Source organism: Chionomys nivalis, chromosome 20 (assembly GCF_950005125.1).
Source record: "Chionomys nivalis chromosome 20, mChiNiv1.1, whole genome shotgun sequence".
Lineage (NCBI taxonomy): Eukaryota > Metazoa > Chordata > Mammalia > Rodentia > Cricetidae > Chionomys > Chionomys nivalis.
The window spans coordinates 25,467,666-25,495,445 of record NC_080105.1 but is presented as its reverse complement, the minus strand read 5'-3'; positions in this window follow the sequence as shown (position 1 = coordinate 25,495,445).

The following is a 27,780-nucleotide window of genomic DNA, read 5'->3' as shown; positions in this document are numbered from 1 at the left end:
TCAAGCTCCAATCTTCCAAGGCCTGCATCTAAAGTGTGTAGTGTATTCAGCAATAGGGTATTACTCTCAGGTTCTGTGGGTCAATAGCATGAGTCTATGTGATTTTGAATGTCTCCTCAACTCAAGATATTATACCTGCATTCAAATTGCTTTTTACAAAATTTGAAAATTCACATTTCCTTGGATTCAAATGAATTAGTTGTAGTCTTTAAATGCAGTTAAATATAATAATGAAAATTGGACTCTGTTATTTTAATAATCAGAGATAATATGCCTGAAATTAATCTTTAAATATGGTACTTAATATAATTTGATATAAGTTTTAAATGCATTAAGAGCAATTCCTCTCAATTTCTGATAGTTTTAAAAATATACAATTTAAGTTGAAATCCAACTTCATAAATTGTTTCAATATTTAAAAGAGATTATGAACTTTAAGAAATTCTTGGGCAGAATCTGTTGAAATATTTATGTGATTCCTCTGTCTACTAATGAACAAATTACATTGGAAATTTTTACAAAGTGAAAATATCTTGAAACATATTTCATCATACAATGCATTTATTATATTTGGAAGCTAATATGGTTATAAAATGTAATGCTCACATTGGACTATTTCTATTTTATTTTATGTCAGATGACAATATGAGGAAAATAGGAGTTGATCACCCTCATAAGTCACAGAAAGCTAAACAATTCAAAACCTATGTATACTTGTTTTATGATCCCTAGCTGACCAAACACATCACCAAAGAAAGAAACTGAGTAAGGCCAATGCCTGAGAATTTTTCAAAAAATCCGTATGCCTGCTTGGACTACCAGAAAATTCTGTGAGGGACTTTGGTGATAGAAAAGGAATTGCTGAACAAAGAGAGACATACATGGTTTTTTTTTTCCACCTTAACATCTAAGCAGCAATCTCACCTAAACCAAGCCTATTCTTAGCCTCTTCTTCCCTTTTAAAATCAACCTACCCCAAGACCCAGTAATACCACCCTTGGGAATATACCCAAGAGATGCCCTGTCATATGACAAAAGCATTTGTTCAGCTATGTTCATAGCAGCATTGTTTGTAATAGCCAGACCTGGAAACAACCTAGATGCCCTTCAATGGAAGAATGGATGAAGAAAGTGTGGAATATATACATATCAGAGTACTACTCAGCGGTAAAAAACAATGACTTCTTGAATTTTGCATGCAAATGGATGGAAATAGAAAACACTATCCTGAGTGAGGTATCCCAGACCCAAAAAGATGAACATGGGATGCACTCACTCATAATTGGTTTCTAGCCATAAATAAAGGACATTGAGCCTATAATTTGTGATCCTAGAGAAGCTAAATAAGAAGGTGAACCCAAAGAAAAACACATAGTCATCCGCCTGGATATGAGAAGTAGACAAGATTGCGGGGCAAAAACTGGGAACTTGGGGGTGGGGTGGGATGGGGGAAGGGGAAATGGGGTGAGAAAAGTGAGAAGGGGAGGATGGGGGGAGCTTGGGGAAATGGGATGGTTGGGATAAAGGAAGGGTGGATATGGGAGCAGGGAAGTATATGTCCTAATTAAAGAAGCCATCTTAGGGTTGACAAGAGACTTGACTCTAGAGGGGCTCCCAGGTGTCCAAGGAGATGTCCCCAGCTAGTACCTTGGGCAACTGAGGAGAGGGAACCTGAAATGACCCTATCCTAAAGCCATACTGATGAATATCTTGCATATCACCATAGAACCTTCATCTGGCTATGGATCGAGATAGAGACAGAGACCCACATTGGAGCACCGGACTGAGCTCCCAAGTTCCAAATGAGGAGCAGAAGGAGGGAGAACATGAGTAAGGAAGTCAGGACCACGAGGGGTACACCCACCCACTGTGACAGTGGAACTGATCTATTGGGAGCTCACCAAGGCCAGCTGGACCGGGACTGAATAAGCATGGGGTAAAACCGGACTCTCTGAACATGGCGGACAGTGAGGACTGATGAGAAGCCAAGGACAATGGCACTGGGTTTCGATCTTACTGCATGAACTGGCCTTGTGGGAGCCTAGCCTGTTTGGATGCTCACCTTCCTGGACCTGGACGGCTGAGGGGAGGACCTTGGACTTTCCACAGGACAGGGAATCCGGACTGCTCTTTAGACTCGAGAGGGAGGGTGAATGGAGTGGGGGGGAGGGGGAGAGGAGTGGAGGGGGGAAGAGGAGTGGGGGGGAGGAGAGGAGTCGGGGGAGGGGAATAGGAGTCGGGGGAGGGGGATAGGAGTGGGAGGAGGGGGAGGGAAATGGGAGGCGAGGAGGAGGCGAAATTTTTTTCAATAAATTAAAACAAATAAAATCATTGGCAATTGATATCCAAATGATTTCCTGTCTCATAACTGCTTTTGGATGCTGGTCTAGGTCTTGTCAGAGATAAACTAAAGGACTTTCCCAGAACATCAATACATCTCTGCTTTCTTTCATTTAGCAGGAGTTCTCACCATAATAACCCTTCCATTAGCACAGCTCCCTGGATGTGTGTTTTGGATAGAGTTCTTTTCAATCCAAGATGCTCTAATGCATCTCCCATCTCAGTGTTTCACTTCAGGTCCACTGGAATTTACAGCTGTACCCTATTATCCCTGAGTATCCAGAGCCCTCTACTTTAGCCATAGTTCTTACTGCTCAGCTCCCAAGTACAAAGGTGACAGACTTCTTTTTAACTTAAATATTTTAGGCTGCTTCACAGCTGAATCACATTCTAACCCTTGATTCTAAAGATAAGCTACATTCATTAACCTTTTGGGTGTTTTGCTTAAAGTTGTACAGTATGAAACTCCTAGATATATCTATATGTAATTATCTTCCAAACTCCTGAACGTTAAAAGTTATCTTTAAGTTTTACATCTATTTTTTGTCAACAAATATGTCTTGCTGTGAACTAAATTTTTAGCAGGAAATAAAAACAAGAAGCTCTATATTTGTGCAATTTATGCCTAAGTAAAGATTGTTATAAATAAATAATAAACAAAAATTTTGTATAAGGTTATTTAAAAAAAAAAAAGAGTGCACACTTTCACAGATCCAATATCCTTGATCTCTCAATCAAGTTTCTTAATGAAAAATGCAATCTGCATCCATGGGATTAAAAAACAAAAATATTCTTCTTAGAGCCTGTTTTTGTCTATAAGGCATTTATATGATGATGTTTACCTAGAAACACATAGAATTATATCTTACACATTTTTCATCTGTAGAACACTCAGAAATAATAGAATGCAGAAAAACCATGATTGTTTTGAGGATGAAATGAGGTTAGTGCCTCTCTACTTATCCAAGCACAACTGACTCCATTTAAACAAAAGGTAAAGGACTGAATTTAGGTTGCTTCTCTCCCTTAGCTCTTGATTTTTAAAAACAGGTTAGTATTTATTAAGAGGCCTGCATGGGTGGAGCTGAAATTTCTGATAATTTTTTTTTTTTTTGTCTCAGCTTCCCCAATACTGGAATTACTAGACACAAACACACATAGTTCTGGGTTATGTCAATTGCTTACTCTTTCGATTTCTGTAGATAAATTATAAAACCAATTTAAAATATTTATAGGGCAAACTTTAGGAGACTTTGTCTTATGTGTATTTTAAATTAAAAATAATTTTGTTCCCAGAATAAGCTCATGTAGTTTTTTTTGTTAAATAGTTTATATATATATATATATATATATTATTTTTTAATATTTTTTATTAAAAATTTCTGCCTACTCCCCGCCTCCCTTTTCCCTCCCCCTCCCCCCACACCCCACACCCCACTCCCCTCCCCCTCCTTCTCCAGTCCGAAGAGCAGTCAGGGTTCCCTGCCCTGTGGGCAGTCCAAGGTCCTCCCCCCTCCATCCAGGTCTAGGAAAGTGAGCATCCAAACAGGCTAGGCTCCAAGATTGCTGGGCAAAAACTGGGAGCTCATATAGTTTTAAGTAGAAAAGAAATAAGGTCAAGGTAGTAAATGAGTTTTAATGGAACAATGATAAAAGCATGCTATAATCACCATAGGTACAATTTAGTAGTGTTAAAGAGGGACCTTATTATCTGATGTTTCACAATATACCAGGTCTATCCCCTCCTCTAGTATATTGGCAAGATGTGACTGCTTTGAGCTATGGGTAAGAGAAGTGACTCTATAGGACTCTTAAAAGCTCTTCTAATTTTACCCTTGTCTAGCTGTTTTATCACAGAACAGAGCCATACAGTGAGAATCTCAAGACCCATGAAAAACGTGATAAGAGCTCAGCTGTCAATTACAAATGAGTCATTTGAGCTCAACAATCTAAAGATGCATTCAGATAACAAAGAAGTATGAGTCATCTCAAGACTTTCAAGATTTCCCTAGGTGACGTCTAATTTTGTCATTCTTTTCTCAAACTTTCACTGACCTTCAAAGTGAATCTTCAGGCTGGAGAACACACCACTTCTGAGATGCACTTTTAGTCTTATTCTTAAGCACAATGAGGTGTCTAGGATTTCACTTGCTGGATTTTTTTTTCCTGTTTTTGATAGCTTATTTCATTGGTGTAGATAGTAGGATATACAGGCATCATGTATTTCAATTTTTTCAATTAGTTTTTAGTTAACTTGTTCAGTGACTTTAACTCTTCAAGATCCTTCAGAATGTCAGAAAGTGGGTGAAAGTTTTCTCTACCTAAAAGCAGTCCCTGTGTCATTTGTTCTAGTTGAGAACGTTAAACAAGATATCACAGAGAAAGTAACTCGTGTCAATTCTATTGAAATTTTTCCTGAATCCCTTTCTTCTTCTTTCCTTTTGTCCTACTCATGGTGGTGTTCAGGACCAATACCCAAAAGTCTTGAAAAGCACCTCAAAAATATTTTATATTGATTGTACTTGATCTTTAGTTTTGTCTTCTGCTTGCATTTGGTACAAACTTTCTGTCACTTTATAGGAAATTTTGCAAGGCAAGTCAGTCAGTATTGTGACAGCAGATGATGGAACAAGGAAGGCTGCTTTTTTTTTGTCCCTGTAAAGGATGCGAGGAAAGGTGAGAGGGGGGATACATGCAAGGAGTCTGTTGCTGTTTTATCTTTATCTTATCGCTGTGTTAGTTGTACAATGTGAGAATCCCATTTAGTCTGTACATTTGCAAAAATCACATGGACATTTTTATCTCATTTTTCTAACAAAAGTTTTTTTTTAAAAAAAAATTTAACTGGGCCCAGAGGCTGTGCAATAGTAGTACACAGAGTTTGAAATAAAAATAAAATCAGTGAATGAATAAGGACATTTTGTGTGCTTTAAGCTTGCAGTGTTTAAAGTACTGAGGACATGGTAATAATACTATATGACTGACTAGTCACTAGAGGTCTGATTTCAAAAAGGAAAGAAAGGGGAAAGCCACTCATTATTATATGCAAGAAGATTAGTGTCAGTTCTAAACAATAAATATTAAGAAAGAATAGTACAATGCTATATTTAGGCGTTATTCATCTTTCATCTATGTATATTTCGTATTAATCAATTTGCTAAAACATGTCCGACTTCTCTACTGATGGTATTTCTAGTTTATTTTCAGTTTTTACGTCTACATTTCTCAGTACCAAACTCAACAACCTGTCTTTCCTGATAAATTCAAATCTCATAAGCTATCTTTTACCACAATATCACAACTAATTTTCTCCTTTCAATTAAAGGTCATAGTTTGTTTGAAAGAGCACAAAGAACTGCAAGAAACATATTGACATTGTGTAAATGAGAGCTGAACATTAAGGGGCATATAGTTAATGAACAAAAGATCATTGCTTAGGGTCTAACTGAAAATTTCACACTTGGTATTTTATTCTCTGAAAAGGAGGTGGGACAGAAGAAAAACATTGAGTCAGGTAAAAGGGCTCCATAACTTCAGATAAATACCCTAGCCTCCCCTCTCTATTTCTTCCTGCATATAGTTTGATCAATGAAATTTAAATAATCTTTGAGGTAAAAAAATTATACTTTCATTTTGAACAGATATATGAGATGTGAAATTTACTAGTATATTTATTCAGTACAGCAATATAATAAATTTGCATTTCATCTCTAGTCATCTACAAATATAGATAGATAGATAGATAGATAGATAGATAGATAGATAGATAGATATACACACACACACAAATAAGTTTAAAAATTATTCTATGGGACATGTCAGATATCAGTCTATCAAGTCAAAGGCTGTGCAGTATAAATATATATACACATATTACACACAGGTATGTTTCATGATATAATTAGGAATTGAAAAATGCAAAAAGATTAATTAAAAGGTAACTTACACAAGTAAATGATGGAAATATATTGTCAGTCTATGCTAGCAAAAAAAGTAATGATGTTTCAACAACAGTACAGAACATTTTTTTAAGAAAGCGCAAAAGTAGAAGAGTTTTGTTTTTCAAGAAGAAATATAGATTGGGAGTGTGGGTACAGAATTTCTTAGAGATAATGTCTTAGGTGCTTTCCCTGTTGCGGAGAGAAACTATCCTATAAAAGAGATGAAGGAAGCAGGATTTATTTCAGCTCACAGTTCAAGAGTGTACTTACCAACGGCTGGAAAGTCAACGTGGCAGGAGCTGGAAGAAATTGTTACCTCTGTGTCGCAGTCAGGAGGACGGCAGCGATGGGTGCCTGTGCTCTGCCAGCTTCATTGTTTTTGTGCAGTTATGGATTGGAATAGTGGGGCCTTCACTGGAAGCCCAGGGAATGGTGGGGCCCTTGTTTAGGGTAGGGTTTCCCACCTCAACCTAATTAAGAGGAATGCTCTCAAGCATACCTTTAGGCCAACCAAACCCAAATAATCTCATAACTGACGTTTCTGGGATGGTTCCCTCCATAATCTCAGGTGATGTCAATTTGACAATTAACCTTAACCATCACCGGTGGGGTAATTTTTTGCTCAAAAGAGATTTAATAATAAGTTTCCTGAAATTTACATGGGCTAAGATAATATGAGTGTGGTGAGACCAAAATTGGAGAAGGGTTGGTCAAACACACTCAGTAGGATACTTGCTAAACTTAACACTAGTAGAATTAAACACAGAAGTTCAAAACTCAGTACCTAGTTGAAAAGTGACTCAGAGCAGTCTTAGTTGGTTAAGGTTAAAATGATAATCTTTTTTACTTAAAAGATAATTTTTAAGTTACAATTGTACCTTTGAATTACTTATGGCAATTTAGTGTATATATGCAAATATAATACACTCCCTCTTTTAAATGTCAGTATTTATCTTTAATAACTGTATTATTGAATGGGAACAATAGACTTTCAAAAAGTTAGATATAGTCATAGAGAGATAAGATGCTATAAATATTGAAATTTCCTTCAGTGATTTTAAGAAGATACACAGGAAAAGCAAATTTTACAAAAGTATATTTGTATTTCTTAGCACAGTCTAAATAATAATTTCTAAAATTAGTAGTTATGTATAAGTAAGAAGCCGATTAAAGTTTGAAAAGATAAACCCAGTGGTTCTTCCTAAACTGTGAGGCATTCAAATATTACATAAAAGATGCAGAAAAATGAACACACAAATTCAATAAATACAAACTAATAATACAATTGTAACATGAATAGCTTGCCTTGTGAATAAATGCTTACTCCACAAAAAGGCATGTCAATTAAAAATAATGAGTAAACATACTTCAGCTTTAATAAACTGAGATTTCTCTTTTGTTTTGCTAGTGTAACTAAGTATGCATAAGAAAGAAAATTATGGGTTTACAGGTTTATTGTGGCTCAAAACTGGGAAGCATTGGAGCCATCACTCAAAAAGAACAGTTAATTGTGGTGCTCTGATTAATTCACTTACAAGAAAGGACAGAAAAGTAAAATATCAAAGAAGCACTGGGAATGACTTTACTAATTGTGTAGACCCTTTGGGCATAAAAGCCTCAGAAGTGTACTTTAGTCAAAAAGACCATTAGAGTGTAACTTTATTAACTTACAACATAGAACATGGCAATGGGCACCAAGAGAGCTTCTTTGAATCCAAAGCAACAAGGGTACATTCTCCAAGCAGAAGACAGGTGGTTTGTTACCCATTACCCAACTGCTTTGTCTCCAAAAAGAAAAAGAATAACCTCTATGATTTTTGTGTTCACATTAAAATAAAGAGCACATCAAACATACTAAGATTTTTAAAAGATCCATGAATATTTATTTCTTTTATACCTAATTCAAAATAGATATTAAAATAGAATTTGAATAATTGTATGTAAAACAAGTTTTATTAATCATGAAAGTCCCATTTTATCTTTTGTTAAAGCTATGTTTAAAGTTTCGTGTAAAGTTGCATATGTTGATATGAGTACATTTTTCCATAAAGTTAATATGTCACATTATTATAAAGAACATGTTTCAGTGGAAGTCATGTGTAACACTGAGTCTCCAGGAAAGTATGAAGACTCATTATTTATTTAAATTTGTATTATTTTATAAACTATGACTTATACTAAAAGAAAAATCATTGAAGATATTAGAAACATCACAGGTAACATTCGATGTAAATATCACCATGTCTGTCTGTGTGCTGCCATACTTTCTACCATGATGATAATTAATGAAACCTATGAACTGTAAGCCAGCGCCAATTGAAGGTTTTCCTTTGTAAGAGTTGCCATGGTCATGGTGTCTGTTTACAGCAATAAAACGCTAAGAGGATACAACAGTTTGTTAGTTTCCATAGCAATGTAAAGTGTCTTCTTCTTCACACTGTCTAGGCAAAGCTATCACACTGTTCTTCATCTGATGTCTATGATAAATCCTTAGGCCTGACTTTTTCATATTTTTAATCTACCATATGCTTTTATGATCACAGGAATATAGTTGGTAACTTTGTATAGTTGGTAACTTTTATTATTTTATTCTTATTTTTATTATTATCCTGTACTTTATGGGTAGTATCAGACATTGGTACAAGTCAGTCTTTGCTCAGATGATATACATTACAGTAGTATCCTGCCCTCATAGCTCATTCTACATATAGACATCAGGCTACCTGACTCCAAGGTATAAGGGCCATCAGTGGCATGTTCCATATGACAGACCATTTTAGCTAAATAGCTCCTTCTTGCCTATCTTCCATACAGCCTCGAAGTTACACATTACTTCTCAGAATTCAAGACCATCTCCCTTCCGTCTGATGCCCCAGAATCAGACAGGATGACCTTCAAACAATTACTAAGAACTATGTATCAACCACACGTCACTGAACCTCTCCTTTCTTCTAAAACCTATATGGGATTCACAGTTTTCCTCGTAAGCCTAAAATGCCCATAGAGGCCTCTACCATCATATCTATCCAAGGCATGGGGTCCTGAATTCTCATCAGAGCTCCCATGCTCTCTTTCCATGGAATTAGAAGTCTTTTAATAAATATATTACCTAAATGGACAATTCATATCATTGCCCCTTAAACCCAAATTCTGAGAGCTTTCAGATGGGAAACAGTATCTACATGAACAATGAGATGCAGAGGCATTCTGACTCTGTTTTGAGTCTCCAAATAAAGCCAAATAATGCTTGTAAATAATGGGCTACTCAATGCAAGGCACTTACTGAAAGCCTCTCTCTTATACAATAGAGAATAACTAAGAACAAGGCACAACATTATCTGTACAACAAACTCTTTAATTAGCATTGAAGGTACATTGAGGGAAAGTGAGCCTGGTGGAGACCTTACATTACAAGCCACCCGCAATGTCAGAACTGCGTTTGCCAATCACCTGTTCAGTTGATTCATATTAAACCCTGCTAAAGAGATAGAAAGATTAGTTATCCCTTTAATGAGATGATATAATCTCCTCCCATTAGTCTCTGCCATCTTTGCAGTTGTTAATGGCAATCCTTACTCAGAAAGGAGTTGCTCTTCTTTTACTTCTTCCCATTTTTCCTAAGTGTGGATGTCCACCCTTTTGGCTCCCTTACTCTTTCTGTGAAGCATTAACACCCACCATTAGGTTTGTAAGTACGTGTCCACCATATACTCAGCCTCCATTGCTGGACATGCCAGCTTAACTCAAAAGGCATGACTTTCACTTTCTCCCAGGCAGCTGTAGATATGTACAGACTGCCTGCCCAACAGTTCTTTTAAATTTCATTCTTAAATTATTTGATCAATGAGTTAGAAGCTCCAAGATGAGACACGGATGTCACTGGTAACATGTGGTACCTCAGGTGAGATTCCCCAAAATTTCTGGTGAATAAAATCTAATCAGGACACATTTATTTATTGAGACACTTAGTTTCATATTTATATAAGAAAATTGCTCTAACCTCCCCCTCAATCTCCCTCTCTTGTGATTTCCAATGTAAGAATTCAGAAAAGATTCACAGAGGTAGTGTAAAAGACAACAGAATTTATTAGAGAATAATATAAGTTACTTTCAAGGCTAAGAGAGGGTAACAGCCAAAAGGACTATGTGCAGGAAAACGATAGTATGGAAGAAGGGACAGTGGCCAGAGGAGCCATTATGCCAATCTACAAGTTTAGATAGGCTCTTGTTATTTGTTCTTTTTGTTTGCTTGTTTCCTATTTTCAAAAATCTCTCTATACCTTTCTTAGTGGTGCTTTCCAGTGAAGGTCATGCACAGGCCGATACGGATGAACTGTTAAGGAAAGGGACAACAATTGCCTTTGTGCTATACCATAGGACCCCCTGCTAGACAGAATGCTATAAATTTCCAGTCAGTGCAGAAAATCAGCCCTTCTTACTCACACCAGAAAGACAAGTGAGATCCCATTCATTCTGTCATCAAAGAAAGAAAAATGGAAAAATAAACTCTATAAAAATAGCCCCACTTTACTGGGAGTGACTCTCCATAGAGAACCCCAGTCAAATCTGGCCATACTCTCTACCTTCCTCCTTGGGTCTAATCTGAAGCTGTTCTTCTGGGTGGTGGTATAGATTTCAAACAAGAGTCACCGTTGTGATACTTTCTCCATTCCCTTACATTGTATTTGAAGGTGCAGCCCAAAGTTGATTTGAGGAAGTTATTCTCACTGATTACAGTGATGCTAACTTCTAACCAGCTACCAATAAGGAAGAGAGAGCTTAGTGGGGACAGTGCTCTTGTTTCTCAAACATGAGGACTTTAGTTGGAATCCCCAACATCTCTTTATAAAGCTGGTTGTGATTACCTGTGTCTAAAACCCAAGTGATCTGCAAGCAGAGACACGGATCACTGGAAACTTCAGGCTGTCAACCTAGCTCCGTGTTTCAGACCAAGGCCCTTTCTTAGGGAAATAAAGCAAAGTGTACTAAAACAATACACCCACTGTCCTCCTCTGGCCTCTGCAAATGGCTATACACACACCCCACATGTATACCCAGCAAAATAACAATAAATCATTAAAAGTATGTTTAAAATTATGTATTAATTTGTTGAAATTCCTGAACACTTTCTTCAAAATATATAAAGATATTCAATTATGAACAAAGCAACTAATGTTTTCCTCCGGGTAAAGGTTATTCTAGGCAACAGTTTTTGAGTTAAAAAACATTTTTATATGTATCTGAATGTTTTGAACATCAGTTATGGGTATTTTACAGTCCCATTTATTAAGGAGTTTGTATTCTGTAAAATATGTAATGTGTATTTGTCTCTTATGCAGGTTTTAAAAATATGCACATAATTTCCCCCACACACAGCTGGATTTGCTCTGAGGTTTTGGCTCTAAAAACTAGATATGACTGCAACTCTAAGATGTTGAATATACCTCTGAAAAATACTGTCATAAGATCATGAAACTTTCAAGTAAACAATAAGATATACCGTGCAGTCTGAGAGACAACTGCATTTTCTTTTCCTTACACAGAAATCTACAGGCAATGCTTTTTGCCAAATGCTATTTCAACACAGCAGCCTTGAAAGAAAAGTACTTAAATCTGTTCTACTCTCTTCAGATCTCATCAATGAAATTCAAACAGCCATAGCTAAGAAGAAAAAAATCATACAAATTTGCATATATTTATGTGTGTATGCAAATGCATGCATTTTTATATATGTGTATAATATGGATATAAAACATTTAAAGCATACATTCTATTGTATTAATAAATGGGCTTTTTAATGATCTATTCAGTAAGAAAAAAAGAGGTTCCTAGCAGAAATTCCACAGATTTCAAAGCTGTCTGAATGGATGCACAATGATAAAATTACTCAAGCTCAGGTATTGCCTTTTTTTTAAATATTTTGAGCAGCTGCCATTCTTCCATGAGAGTGCATTCATCCTTTCACCTAATTATCATCATGGCAATTTATGAGAGACAGAATAGCTTGAGTAGGAATGAAAGATAACGTGTTTGGTCCATAGAATCCCATCCCTTTGCCTTCCTCTCCAGACACATTCATCCCATCAATTTTATTAACTCTTCTATGAAATTCAGACTGAAGTCCCATTCTCATTGCTTTCAATATGAATAAGATCTGCTTTCTGTGGAAAAATAAGTCATGTGAATATTTGAGTATTGGAAGAGTACGGCTCTCCTTCTTTGGAATTTTTTTTAAGTTTTGTTTTCATGTGCATAAAGAGTGAAATATTCAAAAATGTTCATTTTAATTCACTTTTTATTTTCTGCAGTTGTACCATTTTTTATTTAAAATGGGAAAAGGAAAGCCTCACTATAAAAATGCAGATTCAACTGCTGTAATAAATCTGACCAGGATCGTGTCTCAGTGAATCCCCTGTCATTGCCATGACAACTGTCTCTCTCACACAAATTAATGAATAACCTTATCGGATAAAGTTATGAAACATTGATGTGGTTTGGATTAGGAAGTTTAGTATCAGGGCATTTTATAATTTATAAAAGACTCTGAAAAGATGATTATTAAAATCCACCATTAACATCTCTGTTTTTGAAAATTAAAAATGCTAAGACTGACTAAAAGCTCATATTAAATATTGAAAAATATCTGAAATATAAGATAATGTAATGTTAGCACATTATGATTATATAACTTATAGAAGTAGCTGTGTATATGTCTTATATATTGGACTTTGAGACTATGTACACAGAATTTTAGGTTTAAAGAGAATCAGGAGTCCCTTGTAAACCTTACCTCAAGAAAGTTCTCTGAGGACACACATCATTGTAAATCACTCTAAGTATTGCTCAGTCTACAAACATTAATTGAGCCCCACTATGCACCAATCACTGTGCTGGAATATTAAGAACATGATGATGAAAGACATCTCAGACCTCAGAGAACTAGAGAGGTACAATCGGGAACACAGCCAAGCAAACCAGTTACGTGTTAATGCTGTTGCAAAGGGGTGTGACGCTTGCAAAGGCTGTGAAGGGAAGCAGCCATAACCAGACCTGCAAGAAGAAAGAGAGCATCTTACCCAGAGGCTGGCTTCTGAGCCCTTGATGGCTCAGATGAAGGAAGAGATTCTGAGAGGCAGAACGTATTTGTTGTGATTGTTATCTATGAGGCACTAAAATCGCATGAGCAAGAAGAAAATATGCCATAAGAAGTTCAGTTTGACTGGAGAAAAATTTTGTGATTTTCAAAATCTGACATGCTTTCATAAAAATATTTCTACATGCATTTGCATAGTTCCTATATGGAAAAATTTATATATGTGGAATGTATTTATTTTAATCAGGACTTCTATCAATATTAGTATTTCTATATTTTCCCTTGTTATTTTAATGCACATACAAAGTTATTTTTGTTAAATTAGAGTTATATAGGGTGAATTGTTTTATATCTGTTCTTTAAACTTAATATTATATTTTCACGTATCCTAAAATATACTTGGCTGTTTTTTATATGTTTCAAGTTGTTAAAATACACAACCAAACTGACATAAAAATGTGTGTACTTGTTCCTCTAATTGTTAACAGTTCAGGATTTAAGATGGTTTTTTAATTTTATAGCTATTTTAATTTTTATCTATGTGTATATGTATTTCAGTATGTACACTTGAATTATCTCTCCTGCCCAGTTTATATATTTTTAAGATTATGTATATATATATATATATGGTATTCTCTTTTTATGTCTATTTTGCAAAGTAAGTTGGAGGTGAATGGTAAACATTTTATTGTGAGATCTTAATATTTACCTCCAATCTACTCTCCAGAAAAATATAATAAACATATTATTTAATATAATATTAAAATTGTTTGTTAATATTCAAAGTATTGATTGTCTCTGTTATCAAACCTGTCTTCGTATCAATTCTGGATGATTATTTTGGTTTGGAATAACTTTGAAGTTTGAATATGCAATGTAAATCTAAAGGGTTTTGGTCTTATTTTGTTTAGTAATGAAACCTAATACAGTATATTTTAATTTCTTTTCCTCTTGCTGTGATAAAAATACTTTGAAAAAAAGGCCATTAAAGGCAAAAAAAAAAGAGTTCTTTTGCCTCACAATTCAAGGGTAGAGAGGAGGAAGTTAACATGGTAGAAAACTTCAACATCTGACCACATAGTTTTCACACTCAAGAAGCAGAGTGAACGCTGGGCGGTGGTGGCGCACGCCTTTAATCCCAACACTTGGGAGGCAGAGGCAGGCGGATCTCTGTGAGTTCGAGACCAGCCTGGTCTACAAGAGCTAGTTCCAGGACAGGCTCCAAAGCCACAGAGAAACCCTGTCTCGAAAAACCAAAAAAAAAAAAAAAAAAAAAAAAAAAAAAAAGCAGAGTGAAGTGTGCCAGCTGCTACTGCTCAGCTCATTCTCTCTGCACACATCTGCCCACGGTGCCACCCACCGTGGGCAAATCTCCCCACCTCAGTCAATGTAACCAAGAGAACTCCTTACATGCATGTCCTGAGTTCCATCTTCCAGATGATTCTAGAGTCCACCAAGTTTAAAATGAACACTTACCATCAAAGTGTGTATTGTTGGTAAATATTAAAATTCAAAACATATGGACTGAAACTATGCTTTTCAAAATGAGAACCCTGAAAGGGGAATAAGTTTTAGCAGAAGTTGAGTTCTTTGAAGACTCTATTATGGGACAGGTCTATGAGTTCTATTGACAAGGGTATAACGGGAGTAAAATGAAGATAAAAGAAATCAAATCTACTTTTGTTTCTTAATATTCTCACACACATCTTTTAAATGATGCTAATCTGAAACCATCTAATGTTGAACTTCTTTTGGAATTTTGAGTGTTTCTGTATATTCAGAAGAATCTTGGACTCGTGTGTGAAAGTGCATGCCCATAATGCCACACCTGGAAGACAAAGACAGAAAATCACAGCAAGTTCAAAGTCAGTCTCATTTATATAAAAAGTTCCTGGCACACTAGTGATATATAGCTTGATACCATATCTAAAAGAAGGTGGAAGAGGGGAGGGAAAAGAAATGAAAACTGTAATCCCCAAGATTAGTCTCCTGGAAAACAAGTAACCAACAAGAAAACTTGAAGAGTGCAACAAAATGCTTTATGTCAAAAATATAGTCTAAGCCAGCAGTAAACTTATATGTATGTGCCACTATTGTGTATAAACAAGATAGTTCAGTAGGTGATGTGTTTGTTATATATGTATGAGTTCAAATCCACAACTTATTGCAAGAAGGTACATTGTCCACACTGAATCCCAACACTAGGAAGGCAGAGAGAGTTAGGTCTCTGATGAGCACTGACCAGCCAGATTTGCCTACTTGGTGAGTCCCAGATCAGCAAGAGACTCTCTCAAAATACAAAGTTGATGTCACCTAATACCTAATGTCATCTAGTATCTACATTCACACACACTTGCATGCAAACCAACCCACATATGTGCAATACCCAATGCAAGCATGCATACACATGAGTACCAATGCATACAAGCTTGTGTATATATATATATATATATATATATATATATATATATATATATATATTCAAATATAAAATATTTTAATTTCTTTAAAAAGGTTTTCAAGGAGGCAGTCAGACTATAATATTCTAGATTAATACAGAAGACATGATAAAACATTTTCATAATTGCATTAAATATAGGAGAGAGATGGAGAACAAGAACAGAGATGTTTTGATTGATGCAGCCATTGTGGGGCTGGCAAGCAACCTGGCATTAGAGAAGTTCCCAGGAAACGACAAGGATGATCCCAGCTAAGACACTAAGAAATAGTGAAGAGGGCACCTGAACTGGCCTTGCCCTGTAGTCAGATTGATGTCTTAATGTCACCAAAGAACCATCCTCTAGCAACTGATGGAAACAAAGGCAGAGACCTGCAGCAGAGCACTGGGCTGAGTTCCCAAAGTCCAGTTAAAGAGTAGGAGGAGTGAGAATATGAGCTAATAAATCAAGACCATGACAGAGACACCCACTGAAACAGTTTACCTGAGCTAATGGGAGCTCACTAACTCCAGCTGGACAGGGAAGAAACCAGCATAGGACCAAACTGAACCCTCTGAATGTGAATGACAGTTGTATGGCTGGGGCAGACTGCAGGGCCACTTGCAGTGGCACCAGGATTTATCTCTACTGTTTGTACTGGCTTTTGGGGAACCCATTCTGTTTGGATGGTTACATTGCTCAGCCTAGATGTAGTAGGGAGGGTCTTGGACCTTCCCCAAAGCAATGTGCCTTACCCTCTCTGAGGAAGGAATGGGGAGGGCAGGAGGGAAAGTGGAGGGAATGGGAGGAGGGGAGGGAGTGGGAACTAGGATTTGGTATGTAAAATAAAAAAGATAGTTTGTTTTATTTTTAATAAAATAATATAAAAAATTTAAAAAGGAATACAGGCCTTTCAAGTTACATAAAAATCACAAAATGGGGACGACAGACTAGTTCACATCTATGTCAGCTGGAAGTAACAGATTATTTCTGCTTATGGTTCATAAACCAGAATAGAATTGAATGCTCAACCAAGGGAAACAACATTGAAGAGTTGTGGGTAACACCTCTTTCTGCCATGTGTCCTAAATAAAAGTGTTGTGGTAGAGAAATTAGTAATACACAGAAGCCTTAACAGTTCAGATCTCTATCATAAAATATATATCAAGTGAGCTTTCAACATAACATTAGATAAAGTTGGAAAGAAGAGACAAGACACAATCCTACTCAGAAGCTCCCTAAAATTTACAGTAAAGTTAAGAAGCAACAACAAGTAAGTCAATAATTTAAGGATCATTTTTGTAGCGCCAAAGTGGAAATTGTGGATATTAAAGGAGGAGACCATGAGCAGTCACAGTAGGTATCATAAGAAAAGCAGAGTATTTATGGACATGTCCATAAAAATAGCATAGTCAGACTTAAGTACATCAGGAGTCTTGAAAGCATAGTAGCAGGCAGGGAAGCCAGCAGTAGAAATGATTGTGACTGCTTCAGAGGACACTTGAGGAAATGGACCAAATTTGTGCACAGAGTACATTTTTGAGAAATTGTAAAAAATGATATTAAACAGGAGTAGAGGATCTTGCAAACCCACAAACAGAAGTTTAGAATTGATACAAGAAAAAGTGGGAAACCTTTTTTAATGTTTGGGCAAAAGGCTGAGATGTGTCTAAGATTTATACTGCACTTATTTTCACAAGGATATAAATCTGTGAACACAGTAAAGTACAATGTAAAATTAGACGTCAAGGAATAAAACCAGGCAGGCTGTTTGGAGTAATGGACTTAATGAATCTAATAAAACAGACGGAAGAGATGTTGGGCTACACGCTACTTGAAACAACAGCTGGATGGTGATTACTTGGCCGTGCCGTGAGTTTCACTCTTAATTTTCTTAAAGTGGAGAATAGATTAGATTAAGTAATTTGACTAGTTGGGTCAAAAGAAAAACAACTTCTACCCGTATAATCATGGGCTGTGGTTAGGATAATGTTTGAGAAAGATGCAGAAGCTACTGATCTGTAAGATAATTCAAGATGGAGCCAACAAGAGAAGCTAGAGTTTGGAAGGCACTGTGAGAATCCCTATAATATTATTGGCAACAAACACCCAAACAAAAGACGTAATGTGTACAGTAATCCCACAGTGATAGAAAACACCTTTGCTGACACAATCCTGAAATCCCCAACACTATCAGAGAGAATATATGCCTTACCAAAGACATTTGAGGGTAGAGTCTTTAAAATCAAAAAAAAAACTGTATGTATATAGTACATATAGTTAAGAAGAAACAACCTCAGGATCATTCACCTAGCACACCCATAGTCCCACAGATGTGCACTTCCCTTTTCCTTCTACTCATCCCTTTGACATCTGCCAAAGCACACAACATTAACATAACTGAGGTTTCACACATGCTAGCATAGATTACTTGGTCACAATAAGATAGCTTACATGAATAATTTAACTTCCATAGCTAATGGTATTGCTTGGGAAACACCCAAAATTCATTCAGAAAACCTCACAATCCTAAGGCTGCAAGAAACTCTTAGCCATTAGTCATTGAAATCTCTGCTCATGTAAAGCCACATCTAAATCACTACAATGACCACTGTTGGAAAGTCTTTTGGAACAAAATAGCGCACATTCATTGATTGATAGTTGCCCCTTAGACACCATCAAATATAGCCACTTGTAGATTGAAAGTTTTACTTTAAAAAAAAAAAGGAAAATCATGTGGTCAATAGTACATAAAATGCCAACTAAAAAAATTTAGAGAAAATATAGTGAAAAAATGAGGTAAAACAGTGAATCTCTAATACTCTTCTATAAAGCTCACAACATTCACTGATTTTTCAAACAATTTAAATAGTGTATGTATTCTTGTGTGACTACTCAAATCAAGTTGTTTTATAAAGGTATGCTATTGCCAGGTGTAGTGGTGCACACCTGTAATCGCAGCTCGTGGGAAATGCAGACTGGAGAATCAATCATCATCCTAAGGAACATAACAAGTTCAAGTGAGACTTTGTCTCAAAACGAAACAAAGGAAGACGAAACAAAGCCCAGAAGCAAGCTAGTAAAAAATACAAATCGTTTTGCTTCATTTCAGTTAGGAATAATAGTTGGCTTGATCTCATTTAAAACTACCTCCCATTGAATAAAGGATAAATTAAGTCTGAAATATAACCCCAAACTGAAAGGTTAGCTAATTACAATGAAATACCCCTTCAGCAAACCATTGCCTCCTAACAACTCTTTATTCCTCCTGAGAGTTAACGAAGTCAGCACTGGGATTCTGCATCACAACAAAGAGCCAGTGTTCTTCCTCTTGGATGCTAGCCTCCAGAACGTCCGTCTCAGAGTTCAGTAAATTCAGAGATGAAGCACCTATAAGCCTTGCCACATCAATGCAGGATCTTTATAAATTTGTCAAGTTTCAAAATGGCACTACCCCAAGAAATAAAGGAGAGAATGTGCTGACTACAGAAGTTATGGCTGAAAGCCCTACTTGCTGTCAATAACATAGAGCTCACTTTTGGGGGAGAATCTTCAAATGGTTGATTTATTTGGAGATTCCATGTGATTACGACAATAATAAAGAGTCTAAAAGAAAGGAGATCTTTCTAGTATTTTCTGGTACTCTTCCCTCTCTTCCTTCTTCCTTCCCTCCCCTCTCTCTTGATTGTCTTGGTTCATGTGCTCATCAATTTGCTTCTGTGTGAATTTGTGTGTGTGTGTGTGTGTGTGTGTATGTGTGTGTGTGTGTGTTCATGAGTATTGGTGTGACAGCACACCTGGAGGCCAGAGGACAGCATCAGGTGACAGTCCTCACTCTGCCCTGTGCAAGTTAGGGTCTCTTGTTTGCTACATGTGTATCAAGCTAGTTGGTCCACAGTCTCAGAGAGATTCATGTCCATCTCTCATCTCACTATAGGAGTGGAGAAAGTACAGATGCACGCTATTGTGTACAGCTTTTCTGTAAGGTCTAGACATCTGTGAGGAGGATTCTGATCCTCACATCTGTGTACCAGAGCAGACACTTTAACCAATGAGCCATCTCACTAACGTAGTTTTAGTTCTCTAATCTTCAAGAGAAAGGATAAGCAAAAAAAAAAAAATGTGTGCTAGAAAAGATCACTCAGTAAAACATACGTGTGATTTATTTTAAAACTGTTCACAACATATTCAGGAATATGTAGAAAAATCATCTCTGTGTGTCCATTGTTCAACAATTCATAAGGTCAAAAGTGAGAAATTATTGAAAATAAGGATAGTGAGTATTAAAATTTTTAATCACCTGTTCTTCCTTTGAATGCGAATAGCTTTTTTAAAAGTATTACATCTGTAATTTTCTATAAGTTTTATTTCCACTATTTAAGTATTATAACATGAAAGATCTACTAAGATATTTTAAGTAAGCAAACGATTTATTCAAAAATAAAATTTCAAGCCACACATTGACTTTCCATCCTTATTTATAAAGCGATGAAATTCCACACTTTAAGTTCTTGCCAGTTTGATTCTTTAACAACCTATTTAAATTGTAGCGATGTTCAATGACTTACCAGTGGCCAATATTATACTACTTTTGAAGACAAGCGACAGTTTTGGAAGTTTTGGCATATTAACGCAGACCATGGCAAATTTATCAGGAGTTTGGAATTGTTAAAGTCACTTTCACTCTTCTAGCCTCTCAGTTCCGCCATGATGCTGTAATACGTCATGACGCTAAGATCTTATCTAAGGGCCGGCTCGGGAGAACTCAAGTTCAGTGCTCAACAGCTAAGGTGGGGCACTTCTGTTCCAGTGAAAGATAATTTGCCAGGCTCATAAAAAGATTAACTCTTGACTTCAATCTTTCTAAAAAATAAGTTCATTTGTATAAATTAAGTTTATGTATTTATGAAAATTATTCTGAATACAGGTTTGCATGTAGAATCCATACATAGCATTAATTTTTGTTTAATATTTATGCATATGGCTATATCATGGGGAATATTTAGATTCTAAAATCCTAACCGGTGAAGACTGCACCGTACGCACAATATAATACATACATAACATAAACAGCATAACGGCGCCTGAGAACTGTGACCTCTGATGCTCAAAACAATAAAGCATGTATGTTTTCACCCCTACTCATTTCCAAAGTAACTCATGCTTCTATGCCCTGTATTTTCACGAATTCTGCTTCATTTTTATGTAACATACAACTGACATAACATAGACACACATTTAAGACAAAGTTATTGCAACCAAGAAAAGTAATGAATCTTGTCAATACCATTTCTACAAATAGGCCCTACCATATTTCATATTTTGATAAAACTTCTTTTCAACTCATTTTTCTCCTTGCCAGCCCCTGTCTACATAATGAATCTAATAAGAACTGGCCTTTAGACAAAGAATGTGCTCTATATAGACGATAACAGATGAGCTGATGAGATATTTTACAATTGTAAGGGTAAATTTATCAATAAAACTATCCATGAACTAACCTGACTTGTGCTACCAGCAACCGACTATGTCAATTTTCTTACCTGGTACATGTTTGTATTTCTCCTTAAGGTACAATGAGACAAATTATTTCTGTTGCATTAAAACAATGGGCATCAGTTAGAAAGAAGGCTTAGAGAAATTCTTTTCTACAAACTTAGAAAAGGTTTATTTTAAATTTAGTGTCTTAACCTCCAAAAAGATTTTCTTATAAATGGTTCTTTAATAACATTCACCAAAACATACTTATTGTGCCATCTTCAGGACATCTGTGGAACACAGCTACATGAAATAAGCTGAAGACGCTGGCCTTGATGAAGTTTAAAATTATTATTAGGAGGTTTTGTTTATGTATATTGACTTCAAATTATAAAACGTGAGGCTGGCAAGATGCCGCAGCAGGTAAAGGCATTTGCTGCCAAGCCTGACAAGCCGAGTTGGATTCCTGGTGTGCCATGAAAGGAGACAAATGATTCCCACGAGCTGCTTTCTGACCTTCACACACATACCCTAGCACATACCTACAACCAGTGTAGACAAACATGCATTCAAGCACACACACATGCATGCACACGTACATACAAACCCACACATAATACGCACACACCCTAAGATGTTTGCTTAAAATTTTATGTATCAAAACTAACCATTTATTTATTATTAATTTAATATGCAGATTTATGAAAAGTGGACCTATGTGCTCATAGACTTATTTAAATATATCTTTATTGTTTTCTTTGTACTTTTCTAGATCATCTTTAACCAGTACATTATTTTAACAAAGCAGAAAACTCCAGTTTAAAAGCATAAATGAATTTATTGAGTCAAATAGCTATGATTCAAGCTATATCTTTACCTTCCAAATAAATAATCATTTCCTAATTTCTATTGGATTGTTCTGTCTTTTCAATAAAGGAGGGAAATTATATGTGATCTTCATCTATTTTTCAGTAATATTTTAAAGGTATACTGAAATATAATAATTCCTTGTTATAAACATCATATGTCAGAGATTTGAATTGATATATGATGTTTATGTCATCATTTTATAGTTTATATTTAACTAAACATCTGCAGTGAAATCAGGAGATATATCACAAATAGCAAAGCATACAATTTTACAACAGGTGCACTTATGAATAAAATACACAATGAACTATCCACTTGGTAAAATCACAATATTCACATGAAAATATGCTGTACTCATAGCTCTAAGATACCTAAAGGGATCCATGAGTATGCTTTAGTCATCCATGTTAACCATCCATCCTAGTTTGCATTCTAATATCATACCTTCTCGGACTCAAGTGTACATTCATTTGGGCAATAAACTATAAGACGGTCTTTATAAAACTATAAAGGTAGCCCATAAAGTACTGTGGTACACCTCATCTACTGATACTAGTTGCAACTAAACATGGGATGTAGGTGACGTAAACAGTCATAGTACGGTGGTTTAACCCCCTAGAAATAGTGAATTTCATATGTATCTGACAGCTTTTGCTGTCAGAAGACATAGTTTCAATCCCTTTACATTTTTGAGATTCATTTCTCTATAAACAGATATATGTATCCATACATTCACATAAGTCTATATTTATGACTACATGCACATCTGTATCTATTCATATGCAGATTATAACATCTTCTCTAAAGAAGCAAAAAAAAAGTCCTCTTGTGCAATCAGTTGGAGCTGTGCCCAGTAGTTGACACCATAAATGAGTTCAGCACTGATCTCTAATTCTCAGGCTCAAAGATATGTATTGAGCATGAAATATCCAACAAGTTATTTTACTGAGCAGATTTTAAGTAACAAGGACATCATCTTTACAAGAAGAGAAAAATTTCCATAATCGAATCTAATTCACCAGGATTTAAAGATGAGTAAATTCTCAAAAGTAAAGCAGGATAGAACAGTTTTTACATAAAGGAAAACCCAAAATTCCAATAATATCCTGCTGTCTTTAGCAGCTCTGGACTTATAGACTTTTCTAATGAGAATTTTCTTCTAAAGATGAATATTACTAATTTAATTCCTAAAGATTATGAATTAAAATTCCAATTTTGAAACACAAAAGAAGCTATAGATCTGTCCCTAAAAATCAGCCTATATCAGTAAAGAAAGATATATATATATATATATATATATATATATATATATATATATATATATATATATAAACCTTTTATACTGACATAAACTATATATAAACTAGTCTCTGTGAATTATAATATATTGAATATCTAAACAATTGTGTTTATATGAAACACATATAAGCAAAAATATGCACTCTATTTCAAGAGTTTGATTAAAGTTTTGAAGCCTATATCACAGGTTATACTGATATAGAGCAGTAATATTATTTTTGATAGCCTCTAAATGAGTTTAATTTTTTTTGTACAAAGAAGATAGGCATGTCACACTGTGTCCAAAGAAAAAACACCAATAGAAATTATCTGAATGAATCAAATACACTCTTTGATTTAAAAAGAAATTTGGAAAAGTTATACTTTTGTCTTATCATATTCTTACATTCAATGGCATCAAAATATTATAAAACAGCCATGGAAGCAAATGCAGAGATCCACATTCAAGCACCATGCTGAGCTACAGGATCTGAAGAGAGAGGAGAGATTATATGAGCAAGGAGGTGGTGTGTTAAGTCCTTCTGTATATGTGTTGCTCTTATTGGTTAATGAATAAAGAAGCTGCTCTTGGCCAATGGCTTAACAGAATATATCCAGACAGGAAAAGATAAAGGAGAGAGAGTAGGTGGAGTCAGGGAGAAGCCATGTAGCTCTCAGAGGAGAAAAACATGAGCTACCAGCTGGAAACTTGCTGGTAGGTCACGAGCCCTGTGGCAAAATATAAAATAATAGGAATAGATTAACTTAAAATATAAGAGCTGGCTAGCAATACACTTAAGTGATTGGCCAAGCAGTGACTTAATTACTATGGTTTCTGCATGATTATTTCTGGTATGGACAGCCTGGAAACGAATAAACAGCCTCCAAATACAAGGAGGGATCAAAATCATGATGGAGAAACCGAGAGACAGTTGACCAGAACTTGAAAGAACTCACAGACTAGACCAACAGCTGGGGATCCTGCATGGGTACTAACCAGACCTTCTGCATGTGTGCAACAGTTTTATAACTGTTTTATCAGTGTGACCAGGATCTATCCCTAGTGCGTGAGCTGGCATCTTGAAGCCCATTCCATGTGGTTGGATGCCTTGCTCAGTCTTGATGGGGGAGAGCGTGCTTGATCCTCCCTGAACTGAATGCACCAGGATTTGATTATCTCCCATGGGAGGCCTGGCCCTTTCTAAGGAGTGGATAGGTGTGGGTTGGGAGGAGGTGGGTGGGAAAGGGAGGAAGAGAGGGAAGGAAAACTGTGGTTGGTTTGTAAGATGAATAAAATAAAATATTTTTTTAAAAGCCGTATAATAGCCACCCCATCAGGAATGAAGATATTTACAATCACTTGTAAAATAACACTTTTGCTATCAGATTGTTTTAACAATGGTCTTCAAAAAAGTCAGTATTTTCTCAGGAATCTCATTCAGGGAGGAGAAAAAGGCTAAAGCGTGGTAGCATCCAGAGGGACATCTTGTCTCCTGAACAGACCACTTTACAAGACAGATTGGAGGAGAGATAGTGATGGGTCAATGATGGTCAGAACCACACCTTGACCAGGACTACCTTGTGATGCATGTATTTTGTCTTCTATTTATACCTATAACACATGCCAGGCTTCTGAAGATGGACTGAGAGGTAAAAGTAGGGACCTCACATCTCTTTTGTCCTTTTTCTGATGTGGTCCCATTGGATGAATCTAATTCTTTTGCTCTGCACTATTATGTAATCCACTTATCAAGCCTATTGAGGAACAGCAGCCCGTTCTAGCTTCTTAGGCAAGCCAGTACTAGAGTTTTGACCTTAACAACTCTGTACCTGATTATTAAAAGCCATATTAAGCTCAATGTACACCAATGACAGTGTCACTAGAAAATTATTTGAATACATAACTACAAACAAGACATATTGTTTTACATATTATGTCTTCAAATAGGAAGTTCAATATTTTTTATTGTCAGATGTGCTAAAAAAGAATCTGGAAAATGGGAGAGTTTTTGACATTACGGTTTTAATTATTAATTTATAACATGTGACTGTATATATTTAGTTCTATTTTCAATTGGTTTGTGTAAAATCACAGAATTATGAGTTCTTTACAGACAGAACCCTTAAAATATTAAGGGTACTTTCATTCTTTATATCCATAATTCTCAAAAAATGTTCCCAATAACCTCCTTATTAAAAGATTCCAGAAAGTCATAAATACTGCAGGCAAAGGGAAAGGAAAATTATATCAGAACAATTTTATCAAGTGAGCATTGTGTTTGAAAGCATGGGAAAGGAGGCAAGTATGGGGTATGCACACGTATGTATATGTGTTTTGACCTGCCAATCAAAGACATTCCCATGAATCATTACATCCACTTTTAAAACATTTTTACTTGATGTATTATAGAAAAGTGGTTTTCTAATACTTGAAATGTTCTAGCAGTTGACATGAATATATATTTGCGAAGTCTCTATAATAAATGTGATCTTATCTACAATATATTTTTTCTTGTTGCCCTTGAAAGTCTTTGTTATGCTCAAATGTGCAGTTGTAGTATTTAGACTTCAGATTCATGCACTTTTTACAAAACCAGACTTTCTTTTTTGTTTTTGCTAGTTTTAGATTATTTCTCTTGGTAGTCTCTCATAGTTTTAGAATTTTAGTGTTTTCTATTTTATCTGAGGATTATCTTCACTTTCCCTGGTACTTCTTCTTGTACACAAGAAGATGAACTTACATTGTAAGTACCAAGCAGGAAGTGCACACACATTCACACACACACAAAGACACCCACGTACGCATGCACGCACGCACGTACAGGCACTGATGCACGCACACATTTGTTCCATGGAAAAGCTCTTTTAGTGGCTATGGAAGAGAAATACCACTTATCCCCCAAGTCTTGTTTCTTTTCCCACCCTAAAAATAGCTGGGATATATGTCCTGACATTCTGACAGTTACACGGGTCTTCAATAAAGAGAACATAGCAGATACGGTGCCAAGTATGGCAGAGCCAGATCTTCTCTGTCTTCTGTTGATTTCTTTGATCATGACTCCAGGATCTAAGAGTCACTAGGTAAACAAGTCCAATCCCTTTAATGCATGGAGCGGAAAGCACTGAAGTTCACTGTCATCTGAGTCAAAAATGAGAATGTCTGTAGGAAAGACATTCATACTCAGCAAGCCACCAACGTTGGTTGGGGTTGGTTGTTTCAATGGTTTGTTTACATCATTGCTGTGCAGCTTTTTTTCCTGGGTTAAGCATTCCCTTCTGGATTGGAGGTTCGTGAGACTAGCAAGAACTAGAAGATTCTTGAGGATTCTCCCTTACATGAGAATAGACGTGGAAAGTAACAGCTAGGAAAAAGAGTTTTATCTGTGTTGTAACTGCTGGCAAGTTATTCAGGGAAATCTAGTAATATGACTGTTGAGAGCATCATCCATCCCAGAATGAGCTTTTGAAGACATACTGTCTACGAAACCAAAAAAAAAAAAAAACCTCATTGGTAAACAAAGCTGTATTTGGATGGAATTCTTTCTTTAGTCTGTAGTTTCTCTCTTTGTCTGGTATGAAGTGCTCTCCCAGAGGCATGCAACAGTAATTAACTGTGACTAACAGAATTTCTGAGGACCAATGATATAAGATGCCATATATAATTTTCCATATTTCAATAAGCCCACCCTCCAGTATAAGGAGCTGAGATTACTGATACTGTTATTTTAAAAATAAACAATAGTTATTGAAGAAAAATGAGGCCACAGGACAGGGACTACTCTAGATACTCTTAGCTTTTAAAAAGGTATTTAGTAGCCCGGTGGTGGTGGCACACGCCTTTAATCCCAGCACTTGGGAGGCAGAGGCAGGTGGATCTCTGGGAGTTCGAGGCCAGCCTGGTCTACAAGAGCTAGTTCCAGGACAGAAACCAAAAAAAAAGAAAAAAAAAAAAGTATATATATAGTATGAAGAGGTTAATTCTGAATAGGACCTCAGACCTCAGAAAACATCCAGATTTTCCTGGTTTATTAGTAAAACTGAAATGGATGTTCTCTGAATTTAAATGAGTGGTGAGCCCATTAGTAGTAATAACAATTTTTTGACCTTTCAAATTAGAACCAGAGTTTAGTCCAAGATAACATGATTTATCCTCCCATCGAGTTTAAGATTTTACAAAATAATATTTGCAATGTTTACATTCTTGGTCTGTTTCATGGAAGTAAAGCAAAAGAAAAAGCCAAAACTAAACAGTATGAAAGGGAGGGAGGGAAGCAAGCAGGAAGAAAGAAACGTAGGGAAGGAGGGGAGAAATGAAGAGTAGAAATGAAGGGAGGAAAAAGGA